General features: G+C 33.1%; 1 protein-coding gene across 1 annotated transcript in view; it reads right to left on the reverse strand.

The window, feature by feature from the left end:
- Positions 1–16,059, reverse strand: part of LOC142337341 (uncharacterized) — an 80,330-nt gene that overhangs the window by 30,369 nt on the left and 33,902 nt on the right. Inside the window, exons 3-4 of the mRNA XM_075386557.1 lie at positions 14,198–14,423; positions 12,083–12,186 (exon numbers count right to left, since the gene is read on the reverse strand). The gene's annotated coding sequence lies outside the window, so the exon portion shown is untranslated. The remainder of the gene's footprint in view (positions 1–12,082; positions 12,187–14,197; positions 14,424–16,059) is intronic.

The raw sequence follows: 16,059 nt of genomic DNA on the forward strand, positions 1-16,059 counted from the left end.
CTTTAAAAAAGCATCAATTTTGCTCATATAACATATGTATGAGTCATCAAAGGTCAATTGTACATCAATTTTTTCCTCTTAATATACAAGTCCTAGAGAAAAGCTTCTTAAGGAGAAGTTGTTCCATTAGTAAAAACTAACACAAAACTAATTTAAAAAACATCAATTTTGCTCACATAACATATATATGAGTCATCAAAGGTCAATTGTACATCATTTTTTCCCTCTAAATAAACAAGTCCTAGAGAAAAAAGTTTGAGGGAAAAGTTGTTCCATTAGTAAAATCTAACACAAAACTTTTTTAAAAAACTTCAATTTTGCTCACATAACATAAAAATGAACCATCAAAGGTCAATTGTACATCAATTTTTTCCTCTTAATATACAAGTCCTAAAGAAAGATTTCTTAAGGAAAAGTTGTTCCTTTTGTGAAAACTAACACAAAACTACTTTAAAAAACTTCAATTTTGCTCACATAACATAAATATGAACCATCAAAGGTCAATTGTACATCAATTTTTTCCTCTTAATGTACAAGTCCTAGAGAAAAATTTCTCAGGGAGAAGTTGTTCCTTTTGTGAGAAATAACTCGAAGCTACTTTGGAAAACATCATTTTTGCTTACACAACATATATATGAGTCATCAAATGTCAATTGTACAACATTTTTTCCTCTTAATGTACAAGTCCTAGAGAAACATTTCCTAAGAAAAAGTTGTTCCATTTGTGAAAACTAACACAAAACAACTTTAAAAAACATCAGTTTTGCTCACATAACATAAATTTGAGTCGTCAAAGGTCAATTGTACATCGTTTTTTCCCTATAAATGTACAAGTCCTAGAGAAAAAAGTTACAGGGAAAAGTTGTTCCATTAGTAAAAACTAACATAAAACTACTTTAAAAATATCAATTTTGCTCACATAGCATATATATGAGTCATCAAAGGTCAATTGTACATCATTTTCTTCCTCTTAATGTACAAGTCCTAGAGAAAAATTTCTTCATGACAAGTTGTTCCGTTAGTGAAAACTAACTCAAAAGTACTTTAAAAAAGCATCAATTTTGCTCATATAACATATGTATGAGTCATCAAAGGTCAATTGTACATCAATTTTTTCCTCTTAATATACAAGTCCTAGAGAAACATTTCTTAAGGAAAAGTTGTTCCTTTTGTGAAAATTAACACAAAACTACTTTAAAAAACATCATTTTTGCTGACATAACAAAAATATGAGTCATCAAAGGTCAATTGTACATCATTTTTTTCCTCTAAATGTACAAGTCCTAAAGAAAGTGTTTTAAGAAAAAGTTGTTCCATTAGTAAAAACTAACATAAAACTAATTTAAAAACATCAATTTTGCTCACATAGCATGTATATGAGTCATCAAAGGTCAATTGTACATCATTTTCTTCCTCTTAATGTGCAAGTCCTAGAGAAAAATTTCTTCATGAAAAGTTGTTCCATTAGTGAAAACTAACTCAAAAGTACTTTAAAAAAGCATCAATTTTGCTCATATAACATATGTATGAGTCATCAAAGGTCAATTGTACATCAATTTTTTCCTCTTTATATACAAGTCCTAGAGAAAAGCTTCTTAAGGAAAAGTTGTTCCATTAGTAAAAATTAACACAAAACAAATTTAAAAAACATCAATTTTGCTCACATAACATATATATGAGTCATCAAAGGTCAACTGTACATCATTTTTTTCCCTCTAAATAAACAAGTCCTAGAGAAAAATGTTATAGGGAAAAGTTGTTCCATTAGTAAAAAGTAACACAAAACTATTTTAAAAAACATCAATATTGCTCACATAACATAAATATGAACCATCAAAGGTCAATTGTACATCAATTTTTTCCTCTTAATGTACAAGTCCTAGAGAAAAATTTCTTAAGGAGAAGTTGTTCCTTTTGTGAGAAATAACTCGAAACTACTTTGGAAAACATCATTTTTGCTTACACAACATATATATGAGTCATCAAATGTCAATTGTACAACATTTTTTCCTCTTAATGTACAAGTCCTAGAGAAACATTTCCTAAGAAAAAGTTGTTCCATTTGTGAAAACTAACACAAAACAACTTTAAAAAACATCAATTTTGCTCACATAACATAAATATGAGTTGTCAAAGGTCAATTGTACATCATTTTTTCCCTATAAATGTACAAGTCCTAGAGAAAAAAGTTTCAGGGAAAAGTTGTTCCATTAGTAAATACTAACATAAAACTACTTTACAAAACATCACTTTTGCTCACATAACATATATATGAGTCATCAAAGGTCAATTGTACATCATTCTTTTCCTCTTAATGTACAAGTCCTAGAGAAAAATGTTTATGGAAAAATTGTTCCATTATTAAAAACTAACACAAAACCATTTTAAAAAACATCAATATTGCTCACATAACATATATATGAGTCATCAAAGGTCAATTGTACATCATTCTTTTCCTCATAAGGTACAAGTCCTAGAGAAAAATGTTTTAAGGAGAAGTTGTTCCATTAGTAAAAACTAACACGAAAATATTTTAAAAAACATCAATATTGCTCACATAACATATATATGATTCATCAAAGGTCAATTGTAGATCAATTTTTTTCTCTTAATGTACAAGTCCTACAGAAAAATTTCTTAAGGAGAAGTTGTTCCTTTTGTGAAAACTAACACAAAACTACTTTAAAAAACATCAATTTTGCTCACATAACATGAAAATGAGTCATCAAAGGTCAATTGTACATCATTTTTTCCCTCTAAATTTACAAGTCCTAAAGAAAAATGTTTTAAGGAAAAGTTGTTCCATTAGTAAAAACTAACATAAAACTACTTTAAAAACATCAATTTTGCTCACATAGCATATATATGAGTCATCAAAGGTCAATTGTACATCATTTTCTTCCTCTTAATGTACAAGTCCTGGAGAAAAATTTCTTCATGACAAGTTGTTCCATTAGTGAAAACTAACTCAAAAGTACTTTAAAAAAGCATCAATTTTGCTCATATAACATATGTATGAGTCATCAAAGGTCAATTGTATATCAATTTTTTCCTCTTAATATACAAGTCCTAGAGAAAAATTTCATAAGGAGAAGTTGTTCCTTTTGTGAGAAATAACTCGAAGCTACTTTGGAAAACATCAATTTTGCTTACACAACATATATATGAGTCATTAAATGTCAATTGTACAACATTTTTTCCTCTTAATGTACAAGTCCTAGAGAAACATTTCCTAAGAAAAAGTTGTTCCATTTGTGAAAACTAAAACAAAACAAAAAACATCAATTTTGCTCACATAACATAAATATGAGTCGCCAAAGGTCAATTGTACATCATTTTTTCCCTATAAATGTACAAGTCCTAGAGAAAAAAGTTTCAAGGAAAAGTTGTTCCATTAGTAAATACTAACATAAAACTACTTTGAAAAACATCATTTTGCTCACATAACATATATATGAGTCATCAAAGGTCAATTGTACATCATTCTTTTCCTCTTAATGTACAAGTCCTAGAGAAAAATGTTTAAGGAAAAATTGTTCCATTGTTAAAAACTAACACAAAACTATTTTAAAAACATCAATATTGCTCACATAACATATATATGAGTCATCAAAGGTCAATTGTACATCGTTCTTTTCCTCATAATGTACAAGTCCTAGAGAAAATTGTTTTAAGGAAAAATTGTTCCATTAGTAAAAACTAACACAAAACTATTTTAAAAACATCAATATTGCTCACATAACATATATATGAGTCATCAAAGGTCAATTGTACATCAATTTTTTTCTCTTAATGTACAAGTCCTACAGAAAAATTTCTTAAGGAGAAGTTGTTCCATTTGTGAGAACTAACTCAAAAAAACTTTAAAAAACATCATTTTTGCTTACATAACATATATATGAGTCATCAAAGGTCAATTGTACATCATATTTTCCTCTTAATGTATAAGTCTTAGAGAAAAATTTTTTCATCAAAAGTTGTCCCATTAGTGAAAACTAACACAAAACGACTTTAAAAAAGCATCAATTTTGCTCATATAACATATATATGAGTCATCAAAGGTCAATTGTACATCAATTTTTTCCTCTTAATATACAAGTCCTAAAGAAACATTTCTTAAGGAAAAGTTGTTCCTTTTGTGAAAACTAACACAAAACTACTTTAAAAAACATCAATTTTGCTCACATAACATAAATATGAGTCATCAAAGGTCAATTGTACATCATATTTTCCCTCTAAATGTACAAGTCCTAAAGAAAAATATTTTAAGGAAAAATTGTTCCATTAGTAAAAACTAACATAAAACTACTTTAAAAAACATCAATTTTGCTCACATAGCATATATATGAGTCGTCAGAGGTCAATTGTACATCATTTTTTCCCTAAAATAAACAAGTCCTAGAGAAGAATGTTATAGGGAAAAGTTGTTCCATTAGTAAAAAGCAACACAAAACTATTTTAAAAAACATCAATATTGCTCACATAACATAAAAATGAACCATCAAAGGTCAATTGTACATCAATTTTTTCCTCTTAAAGTACAAGTCCTAGAGAAAAATTTCTTAAGGAGAAGTTGTTCCTTTTGTGAGAAATAACTCGAAGCTACTTTTGAAAACATCATTTTTGCTTACACAACATATATATGAGTCATCAAATGTCAATTGTACAACATTTTTTCCTCTTAATGTACAAGTCCTGGAGAAACATTTCCTCAGAAAAAGTTGTTCCATTTGTGAAAACTAACACAAAAGTACTTTAAAAAACATCATTTTTGCTCACATAACATATATATGAGTCATCAAAGGTCAATTGTACATCATTCTTTTCCTCTTAATGTACAAGTCCTAGAGAAAAATGTTTAAGGAAAAATTGTTCCATTATTAAAAACTAACACAAAACTATTTTAAAAAACATCAATATTGCTCACATAACATATATATGAGTCATCAAAGGTCAATTGTACATCATTCTTTTCCCCGTAATGTACAAGTCCTAGAGAAAAATGTTTTAAGGAAAAGTTGTTCCATCAGTAAAAACTAACACAAAACTATTTTAAAAAACATCAATATTGCTCACATAACATATATATGAGTCATCAAAGGTCAAATGTGCATCAATTTTTTCCTCTTAATATACAAGTCCTAAAGAAACATTTCTTAAGGAAAAGTTGTTCCTTTTGTGAAAACTAACACAAAACTACTATAAAAAACGTCAATTTTGCTCACATAACATAAATATGAGTCATCAAAGGTCAATTGTACATCATTTTTTCCCTCTAAATGTACAAGTCCTAAAGAAAAATATTTTAAGGAAAAATTGTTCCATTAGTAAAAACTAACATAAAACTACTTTCAAAAACATCAATTTTGCTCACATAGCATATATATGAGTCGTCAAAGGTCAATTGTACATCACTTTTTCCCTCTAATTGTACAAGTCCTAGAGAAAAATGTTTTAAGGAAAAGTTGTTCCATTAGTAAGAACTAACATAAAACTACTTTAAAAAACATCAATTTTGCTCACATAACATAAATATGAGTCGTCAAAGGTCAATTGTACATCATTTTTTCCCTATAAATGTACAAGTCCTAGAGAAAAAAGTTTCAAGGAAAAGTTGTTCCATTAGTAAATACTAACATAAAACTACTTTAAAAAACATCATTTTTGCTCACATAACATATATATGAGTCATCAAAGGTCAATTGTACATCATTCTTTTCCTCTTAAAGTACAAGTCCTAGAGAAAAATGTTTAAGGAAAAATTGTTCCATTATTAAAAACTAACATAAAACTATTTTAAAAAACATCAATTTTTCTCAAATAACATATATATGAGTCATCAAAGGTCAATTGTACATCATTCTTTTCCTCATAATGTACAAGTCCTAGAGAAAAATGTTTTAAGGAAAAGTTGTTCCATTAGTAAAAACTAACACAAAACTATTTTAAAAAACATCAATATTGCTCACATAACATATATATGAGTCATCAAAGGTCAAATGGACATCAATTTTTTTCTCTTAATGTACAAGTCCTACAGAAAAATTTCTTAAGGAGAAGTTGTTCCATTTGTGAGAACTAACTCAAAACAACTTTAAAAAACATCATTTTTGCTTACATAACATATATATGAGTCATCAAAGGTCAATTGTACATCAGATTTTCCTCTTAATGTACAAGTCCTGGAGAAAAATTTTTTCATCAAAAGTTGTTCCATTAGTGAAAACTAACACAAAAGTACTTTAAAAAAGCATCAATTTTGCTCATATAACATATATATGAGTCATCAAAGGTCAAATGTACGTCAATTTTTTCCTCTTAATATACAAGTCCCAAAGAAACATTTCTCAAGGAAAAGTTGTTCCTTTTGTGAAAACTAACACAAAACTACTTTAAAAAACATCAATTTTGCTCACATAACATAAATATGAGTCATCAAAGGTCAATTGTACATCATTTTTTCCCTCTAAATGTACAAGTCCTAAAGAAAAATATTTTAAGGAAAAGTTGTTCCATCAGTAAAAACTAACATAAAACTACTTTAAAAAACATCAATTTTGCTCACATTGCATATATATGAGTCATCAAAGGTCAATTGTACATCGTTTTCTTCCTCTTAAGGGACAGGTCCTAGAGAAAGAGTTCTTGAAGAAAATTTGTTCCATTAGTAAAAACTAACACAAAACTACTTTAAAAAACATCAATTTTGCTCACATAACACATATATGAGTCATCAAAGGTCAATAGTACATCATTTTTTTCCTCTTAAAGTACAAGTCGTAGAGAAATATTTCTTCAAGAAAAGTTGTTCCATTAGTGAAAACTAACACAGCAGGTACAACAAGTACAATAAGAAGCAGAAACTATTGCAACATATGGAGAAGCAGCATAACGTAAAATATGAAAAAACAGCAGACTATGAATGCGGACAGTGTAATAGGAGAAGGAACTTGATTCAGCATTTGAAAACAGTTCATAGATGTCAGACGTTTGCGAAGTGCAAGCAATGTACACAAAATTATGGCGATACTTCATCGTGTGCTAGACATGAGGAAGACGCTCATGGTACTCACACAGAAGTTTCCGAGAACATTGAATGCAGTTTGGAGCTACAAGAGAAACAGGCTATCGGAAAGTTTTTTAAATCGTTCAGGATACAATCGTACAACCAAATTCATGTGTTCACCTTTGTTACGGAGCATCTCAAAGACCTTAAATTCTTCGTGAGAAACAAAATAGCAGAGCTTGGATCTTTGAAAATTCAAACCAGCAGATGATACCAAAATCGGCTGTCATGCAAACACAAAGTCGAAAACTTTAACAACAGAACTATCAGATGATGAAGGTTTTGAAATGATTGACCAAATGAACAACTCAATCCAGATTTTTTCAACCGTTGGAAATGGATTTGTTGTTCAGAAAATTGACCATTTGGATATCAACATTAACAAAATTAAACCCATCAGAGGTAGCAGTTATATTGCTACACCAGCTGCCCTAGTGGGAAACAACTTTCTCCCAAATATTCGAAACAATGATAACAAATGTTTTTCATACTCAGTCCTTGCAGCAATGTATCCAGAGAACAAGAACCGAGAGAGGCAAAACAAATACTAGCCAAAATTGCACAAACTGAGTTTTGATAAAATCGGGTTCCCGATGTCCTAACATTTGGAAAACAAAACAATATTGAAAAAATATTTTTGGTTTTGACAAAAACAAAATTCTACCATATTACTTGTCTGGAAAGAAAACACATAAAGTTATTCCTTTGTTGTTGCTAACGGATGGATTGATCAGCCACTACTGATTGATAACAAATTTTCACGCTTTCATGGCCCGCCAATTCAGTGGTAAAGAACATCACCGATACAAGTTTTGCGAGCGTTGTCTTCATGGGTTTCAAAACACCATATCACTAGAAAAACATTTGGAATTATGTGGGGAACACAAAGCTTTCAGTTTTACTATGCCAACGGAAGACTCAAAATTTGAATTTACAAACTGGTATAAAACGTTTTCAGTTCCTTTAGCTATTTACGCCGACACCGAGGCTGTCAGCCTTAAGCATGACACTTGCCGCCAGAATCCTGATACTGGCTACACCTTGAATAAGGAAACTCAAAAACCAAGGTTTTTTGTGCTGTTGATAAAAAAGGTGGAAGTTATTATTATAGCTTTGAAGGTGAGAAATGCATCCAAGAGTTTTTTCGGTGGCTCCGAGAGAACGCTAAATCTATTTCTGAGAGAAAACAAAAGCATAGACGTCTCAGAATATCTGATGAAGAACGGATGATAATGATTGATCTGAGTACGAGATTCGTTGTTCGTCAGATGTGTTTGAACGATGAAAAAGTGATCCATCATGATCACTTTACTGGTGAAGTCTACGGAATTGCACACAACAGCTGCAATCTGAAGCTTCGTACGCAGACTTTTACGCCTGTTTTCTCCCACAACCTAGGTTATAATGACACATATCATCTACTGAAATACATTGAAATCCAATCGAAGGAAAAAATGACAGTAATTCCTTGCAGCAGTGAGACATACATCTCATTCTCGTTCTTTGTTCCTGTTGGTAGAACAAAAGATGACCAGCTGTTTCACGAAGAAAATAATTTTCTGGACAGTTTTTCTTTTTTATCGGGGAGTCTTGACACTCGAAACGAAGAACTACATTCAATTATCTAAACATTTCCCAAAACATGTCGAGATTTTGCAAAAGAAAGAAGTTTTCCCATATTCGTATCTCGATAGCTTTGATAAACTCTCTGAAAATTCGTTGCCTCATTATGGTGATCAGTGGATAAGTTCACTGTCTGGTCAAATTGATGTTTCTGAGGAGGATATTCAGCATGCTAACAAAGTTTGGAGCTTGCTTGAATGCAAGAATTTCGGTGAAAATCTCCTGTTATATCTCAAAACTGATGTCATCCTTCTGGCTGACGTGTTTGAAAAATGCAGGAGATTGTTTGACCAGGTATATGGATTAGACCCCTGTCATTAATTTAGTGCACCCATTTTTCCAAGGAATGCATTTCTGAAAACAACTGAAGGGAAACTGGACTGCTCTCCGATATAGATATGCTGTTATTCTGTGAGAGAAAAATCCATGGAGGCTTGAATGGAATTGGTGTGAGAAATGCTATATGAAAGCTAACATCAAGTAAGTGGATGACTTTGATGAAGAAAAACCGAGTACGCTCGGACTGTTTCTGGATGTGGTCAACTTATACAGTGGAACAATGATGAAAAAACTGCCAACCGGAGGATTTGTAAGGTCAGACTTCACTTTGGACAAGATTATGCAAACATCTGATGGAAGTGATGTTGGGTACTTTGTATTGATTGACCTGAATTATCCAAGCAACCTACACGACTATCACAATGATTTTCCTCTGGCTGCTGAGAAGTTAGAAACCGATGATGAGATGCTTTCTCAGTATCATGTAGAATTAGGAGACAAGACCAGTCATATCCCAAAGCTTCTTGAAACGCTTCAGTCAAAGCAATACTATGTATGTCATCATTCAGTTTTAAAAATCTATTACCAACAGGGGCTCCAAGTAACAAAACTACATAAGACTTTGAAGTTCAACCAGAGTGACTTAATGAAGTGCTATATTGAACAGAAGACAGAGTTGCGACAACAACCCGGTATTAACACTTTCGAAAAGAACTTTTTCAAGTTGTTGAATAATTCATTCTTCGGAAAGACTATGGAAAACTTGCGATGTCGATATAAGAGGGTATTTGTTGAAAATGAGGAGAAAGCAAAATTTTATTCCAACCAGTACTTTTTGAGAAGTTCAGCATATTTCGAGAGAACATTTTCGGGATCACTCTTAGCCAAAAGAGATCAGGTGGAGTAAACCCACTTATCTGGGTGCTGCTATTTTGGAGCTGTCAAAGTGACATCTTTACAGGTTCGATTCTGAAGAAATGAGAACTTTGTTTGACAAAAAAGCTCGCGTAATGTATCGTGACACTGATTCACTGTTTTATGAAATTTAAACGGATGACATGTACGAAGATCTTGCACAGCTGAAACATGTGCTTGATTTGAGTGACTACATAAAAGATCATCACTTACATAGTGAATCGAACAAGAAAGTGTCACTGAAATTATCAGATGAAGTGAATGGTGACATAGTGATGGAAGCCGTTATTCAGAAACCAAAAACTTACTCTGTAAAAACAGTGCCAGTAGTCAACAAAGTGCCAAAGGTGTGAGCAAACAAGTGAAAAAGACACTTCATCATGACAAATTTAAAAATGTGCTCAAATCCAAATCACCATTGAGAAAACTAGTAACATCTATAACTATTGACAAGCACACACTCAACATAACAGAGTCTAACAAAATTGCTTTGAGTGCATTTGATGATAAGCGTTATTATCTGAGTGATGGCATTCGCTCATATGCTTATGATCACCACAAAATTGGTCAAAAAAAGAAAGAACCTCGGGAAAAAGCTCTAAAGTCCTATATTGAGAAGAATGAAAGAGAAGCCATCAGAGATTTAAATGAGCAACTGGATAGTGAGATTGAAGAATCATATTCTCCGCCTGATCCTGGGTTCTGGCAAACTTCTCAAATAGAGTCCGATGATGAAGAAATACTTGATTTTGATGTAGCTCCCAAAGAAAAGCCGTTTCCAAGATGTCCCTATGTCGATTTCGAAGCTGAGGAAAAGCCGGCGGCAAAGAAGCAACACTTGTCCATTAAGCGCTAAAAAATTGATGATGCTGCCCAACTTTACCCCGGTTGGGAGTCTCAAGAAATATTGACGAACAGATACAAAAAACCTGTGACTGCTCCCCGCAGGAGCTTCTTGTGATAATAACAGCTCTAATACGGGATAGCTGCCCAACTACACCCCGGTTGGGGTCTCAAGAAGTATTGAAGAGGAGAAACAAAACCTGCGACAGCTTCGCGCAAGAGCTTCTTGTGACAACATCAGCTTTTATAGGGAAAGCTGGCCAACTCCACCCCGGTTTGAGTCTCAAGAAGTAATGACGAGGAGATACAAAAACCTGCAACTGCTCCGCGCAAAAGCTTTTTGTGACAATATAAGCTCTAATAGGGGATAGCTGCCCAACTCCATCACGGTTGGGAGTCTCAAGAAGTATTGGCCAGGAGATGCAAAAACCTGCAACTGCTCAGCGCAGGAATTTCTTGTGACAATAACAGCTCTGATAGGGGGTTTACAATGACTTCTGCTTCTATTCATGCATTTCCTGAAACATCCACATGTCCACACAACACAAATAGATGTTGCTGACGGAGAAACAGTTTTAAACGGGTTATAAAACCTAAAACAGTGACTTAAAACAGAGTGTTGTGTCTTAAATTTTTTTAGATGTTTACTAATATTAATTTATTGTTTGTTCTTAACCTTGCTTCATTAATTCAGTATCCTTTTTTACTCGTCTCTTACAAGTAATAAGAAATTCAAAAGTTCCAATCCGTCCTTCAAAAAATATGGTAGTTTCATTTCCGGTTTAATGAAATAATTGACATGATAACCGTCGAGCCACAGAGTTTTTGTAAGTATTCCTTAAAATTTTACAAACCTAACTATTTGAAAATGGAGTTAAGGTAAGTCTGTTACATATTCAGGCAACAATTCCAAACTAAAAGGGAATAATTGACAAGAACTTTCCATCCGCGCGCTTGATCGAACATGTTTGGGTAAAATCAGCCAAAAAGTGAGTCAGGGTCTACTGGTTTCTTACTACTCATGTAACTTCCTTTGATTGCAATGTAGGTCATTTATGATTTCTTTGGTTTGATGCTAGGATCGTACTAACAACTCGTATGGGCAGTATGAAATCATATATGATCCATGTATAAAATCACGGAAACTTCAGTCAGGGCCAGAAAATTTCGAATATTTTTTACAGATTGAGAGATAATAATTCAGGAAATTAATGTGGAAGTTCATTAGTAGAAATACAGTTCTAAGTGTTCACTGTTTCTTTTGAAAAAGTTTCTCACAAGTATTCTTGATTTTTCCAGCGAAATTCGACAAAACTTACCTTGTAACCAAAAAAAATAACAACGACGTTAGCATACTTGTAAGGGAAACCTTGTGAGCCTGTGTGTCCAGTGTAAACCCCAATGTATTCCAAAGTTATCTCAGATCCAGCGTCTGATTCAAGCTGTAGTTCCACTGTTATCTAAAATTTAAAGAGTTTTCTATCAGATATAATTGACTGCGCCTATCGGTTTCATGAAATCTAAGCATTAATAAAATGAGCAATTAAATTTAACCATCAGCTTAAACGTAATACTTTTTTGTTTTCTGGAGGATAAAAACTAGCAACAGCGAACAATAAAGATAGCAAATAAACATTTGCGTCCTCACTTTTAGTCGATGTCAATTTGTTTTGATCATAAGGTAATTACAATCTGTTTTTATTACAACTCTCGTCGGCAAACTCGCTTGTTCAATTTTAAAAAAAAACAGAAAGTTTTTTTTGTTGACGAGGTTGAACCGCTTTCATTTTACCTACGGTGAGGTAAATTGGCTAAGTAAACTTATCTGGGCCCTGAGCTACATTAAGATAGCTTTCTCGAAATTTAATCTGAAGCCAAATTGTAGCTCATACCACTGTTAAGTTTACTTTGCCAATTTATTTCGCCTTAAGTAAAACAAAAGCAGTTCAGCCTCCCAAGCAAAAAAACTCTTGAAAATGTCGTAACGACGAGTCTGCTGACGAGAGTTGCAATAAAAACTGATTGAAATTAACTTCTGACCGAAACAAATTGAAATCGATAAAAAAGTAAGGACACAAGTTTTTGTTTGCTATCTTTTTGTCGCTATTTTTCCTTCAGAAAAACACTAAGTATTACCTATGAGCTTATGTTTCTTTTTAATTGCTAATTCTACAACTCCAAATCACAAATTTTTAAGCGCATAGATTAAAAGAGCGACATAGAACAAAAACGATATAATAATGCATTTTCTGTATGATTTTCTCTATGGTTTAGTGTGAAGTTCCCTGATTAACACAATTTTTTTGGGTCAAAAATTATGCTGGAAAAATTTTGTTTTAATACCTCGAGTGTCAGGGAGAATCATTGAATATCCTATTGACCTATTCCTTATGGTCGTTTTCGAAAAATATTTTATTATATTTCTCTTTCAACTTTTTATATCCTTCACAATCAATACCCTTTCAATCCAAAAAATTTATAAAGACTCTAAGAAACATTTTTTTGATAAAATTTTTCAGAACTTCAGAAAATTGATATTTTTATTCAATATCTGAAGCTCCTCCTTTTTTCGACTGACTTGGTTAAAAGACTTTTGGTTATACAATTGACGCTAACTCCTGGATTGGTTACAATGAACTGTTCGAATGTAGGTTTTATACAAAAACTTCAGATTCGGAAAAACACTTAATCAGATAATTAATAAATCAATGAAATGATCACTCTGTTGTATTTAAGTAGAGTTTTAAAATTAGAAGACACAAAGATATCTTGTTTTTATTTTTTTTAGCCTAAACACGTGATCATTTAGTTCAGCCGCAACAACTTTGCGTGCAAAATGAGGAACAAAAGACATTTCTCCTTATGAGTCGCAACTAAAGACTACGGGCTGCGAAATTTATTCTGCTTTGTTTCTACGTGGCGTGAAAAATGGAAATAAGACTAAATAAAAAAAGCTTGCGTTGAATCTGTTTTATCACATTTTTGAAATTTTGTTGCAAAAACTTTTTCCATTTTTCACACTTTTTTGCTGCAGCTTTTATTATGACGCATATCGGTTCGGTTCGAATAAACCACAACCCCAGACTGAACTCTAAGTCTATATCAGTACTAGGCAAGTCTAAATCGAAGTCTTATTTCGTTTCCCAGTACCGGGCAAGCCTGAATACAAGTCTTACAAGTCTGGTAAGTCTTGGAATTTGATTCCCAAGTCATAACCAACTTCCAAAAAATTTTAAGCAAAAATTTCGAATTGGATTTAGACTGCCTCTGGTGTCCTCCTAACGCACAAGTCACGGACCTCAAAATAAAACTCTGGTTTCACATTGTCGTATTTCTATTTCGGAAAACTCTAAACTGTGCTGACTTCTATTGATAATTTTGGCGGAGTTATTATGAAGAAATTCTATGTTCACTCGTTATCTAAGTATTTCTAGAATTGGGTACTTGTTAAAATCTAAATTGGAATCGGACCTTGTTTGATGAGACCACTAATAGGAAATATGTTATCTGTCCAGGTTCCAGTTGTTCCTGAATTACCAGTGCTTCACTCTCTTTCCCATAACTCTCTGTCCAGAGGGAGATGTTGTAATCTCTTCCTGGGGTGAGACCATTGATCTGGACTGAAGTGGTCGAGGGTGCATTGTATGTGCACCCTGATGCAGTTTCCTTCTGGAGGGGAGACCGTCACGATCAGGTGCTGAAAACATTATCCCGGGTTGAGGTGTCACCGCCCTTCAACGCAAATATATCAAAGATAAGCCGTGAATGTGGTGAAAAAAATTATCGCCTGGTAGTGGCGAAAACACATAGTTTCACCACATAATTTAGCGGTGAATTTACATAAATTCACCGCTTTAAGAAAGGTGTCCAAATTATGTAAGATAAGAGGTGAATGCGAGGAAGTTACACAAATACATCGCTCAACTTAGTGGTAAAATTACATAATTTCACCTCTTAGAAGAAAAAATGTCCAAAATATATGATTATGGGGACAATTTTAGGAGGGGGGAGGGGGGGTAAAAGAGGTAAGAAGGTAAGATATGGGGGCAATGGGGAGTAAGGGAGATGATAGATATAACCCTCCTTAAAATACCCCCCCATCTTACATCTTTTTGACACTTTTTTGTAACTTTATGTAACTTCACCACTAGAGTAAGCGGTAAAATTACAAAAAATCCACAAATTTCACCGCTAAAAATTGCAAATCTTACAAAAATTCAACGCTCAACGGAGTGAATTAGATTTTAATTCAAAACAAAATACCTAGAATTAAGTCAGAAGCGGCGCAGTGGAAGAACAAGTGACTGACATGCAGGGGGTGAGATGTTCGAATCTGTGTAAGAGAGGTAAATTGTAGTGATGGTAAAATGTGGTGACTTTATGTAAGTAGTAAATAATAAGAGCGTTAAGAGCGGGGGGGTATTCATGCGATACTAAACATGGGAATATAGGGAGTGATCATGAGTGGGCATTCCTAGGATCTTGAATATGTGATTTCAGGGGGTTATGGTGAGAGGGTAATCCTTGTGGTAATTAAACATGGGAATATAGGGGATGACATTAATTGGGTCTTTTATGATACTTAAACATGGGAATATAGGGGGTTTTTTAGATGGGTATTTTTTTACGATACTTAAACATGTGAATATAGAGAGTGATCCCAAGTTGGCATTCCTGGGATCATGAACGTGTGCATATAGGGCCTTATGCTGAGTGGGTAATAATACGATACTTAAACATGGGAATATAGGGGGTTTTTAAATGGATATCTTTTACGATACTTAAACATGGGAATATAGGGGGTTATTTCAAGTGGGTATTTTTACGATGAATAAACATGGGAATAAAGGGGATTATCCTAAGCGGTCATAACAGTATAGGGGTGGAAAGATGGGGGGGGGAGTTAAATGGGTCACAGTTGAAAACCTTAACAGTGGGAATAGGATTGGTTGAATTAAAATGCAATTTCTCAATATTTTTGTTTTCTATGTTTTTATCTCTTCCCAATACAACAAAAACTGGGTGAATAGGTTTGAAGTGTCATTTCTCAGAGGAGCGCCCTATGGCAACGATTGCAACGGTAGATTTGAAAAGTATTCACGAGTTATACCAGCAAGTGAAAAAAGAATATTCAGGGTATAGTGAAAGGTATCTGTATTTCTTAGCAACTTGTTTTTACTTGGATCCTGATCTTGATTTGGATATTGCATTGAAGTTAAGACCCTATGGTGGGCTCATTGGTATTGACAATTCTACGCTTGACAAATACTTCAAAGCTTACAAAATATTAAGGTTGCATGCTATTCTCGATGACGCTTCCGGTTTTGTCTTTG

This window comes from Convolutriloba macropyga, chromosome 3, assembly GCF_964194025.1.
Source record: "Convolutriloba macropyga chromosome 3, txConMacr16.3, whole genome shotgun sequence".
Lineage (NCBI taxonomy): Eukaryota > Metazoa > Xenacoelomorpha > Acoela > Convolutidae > Convolutriloba > Convolutriloba macropyga.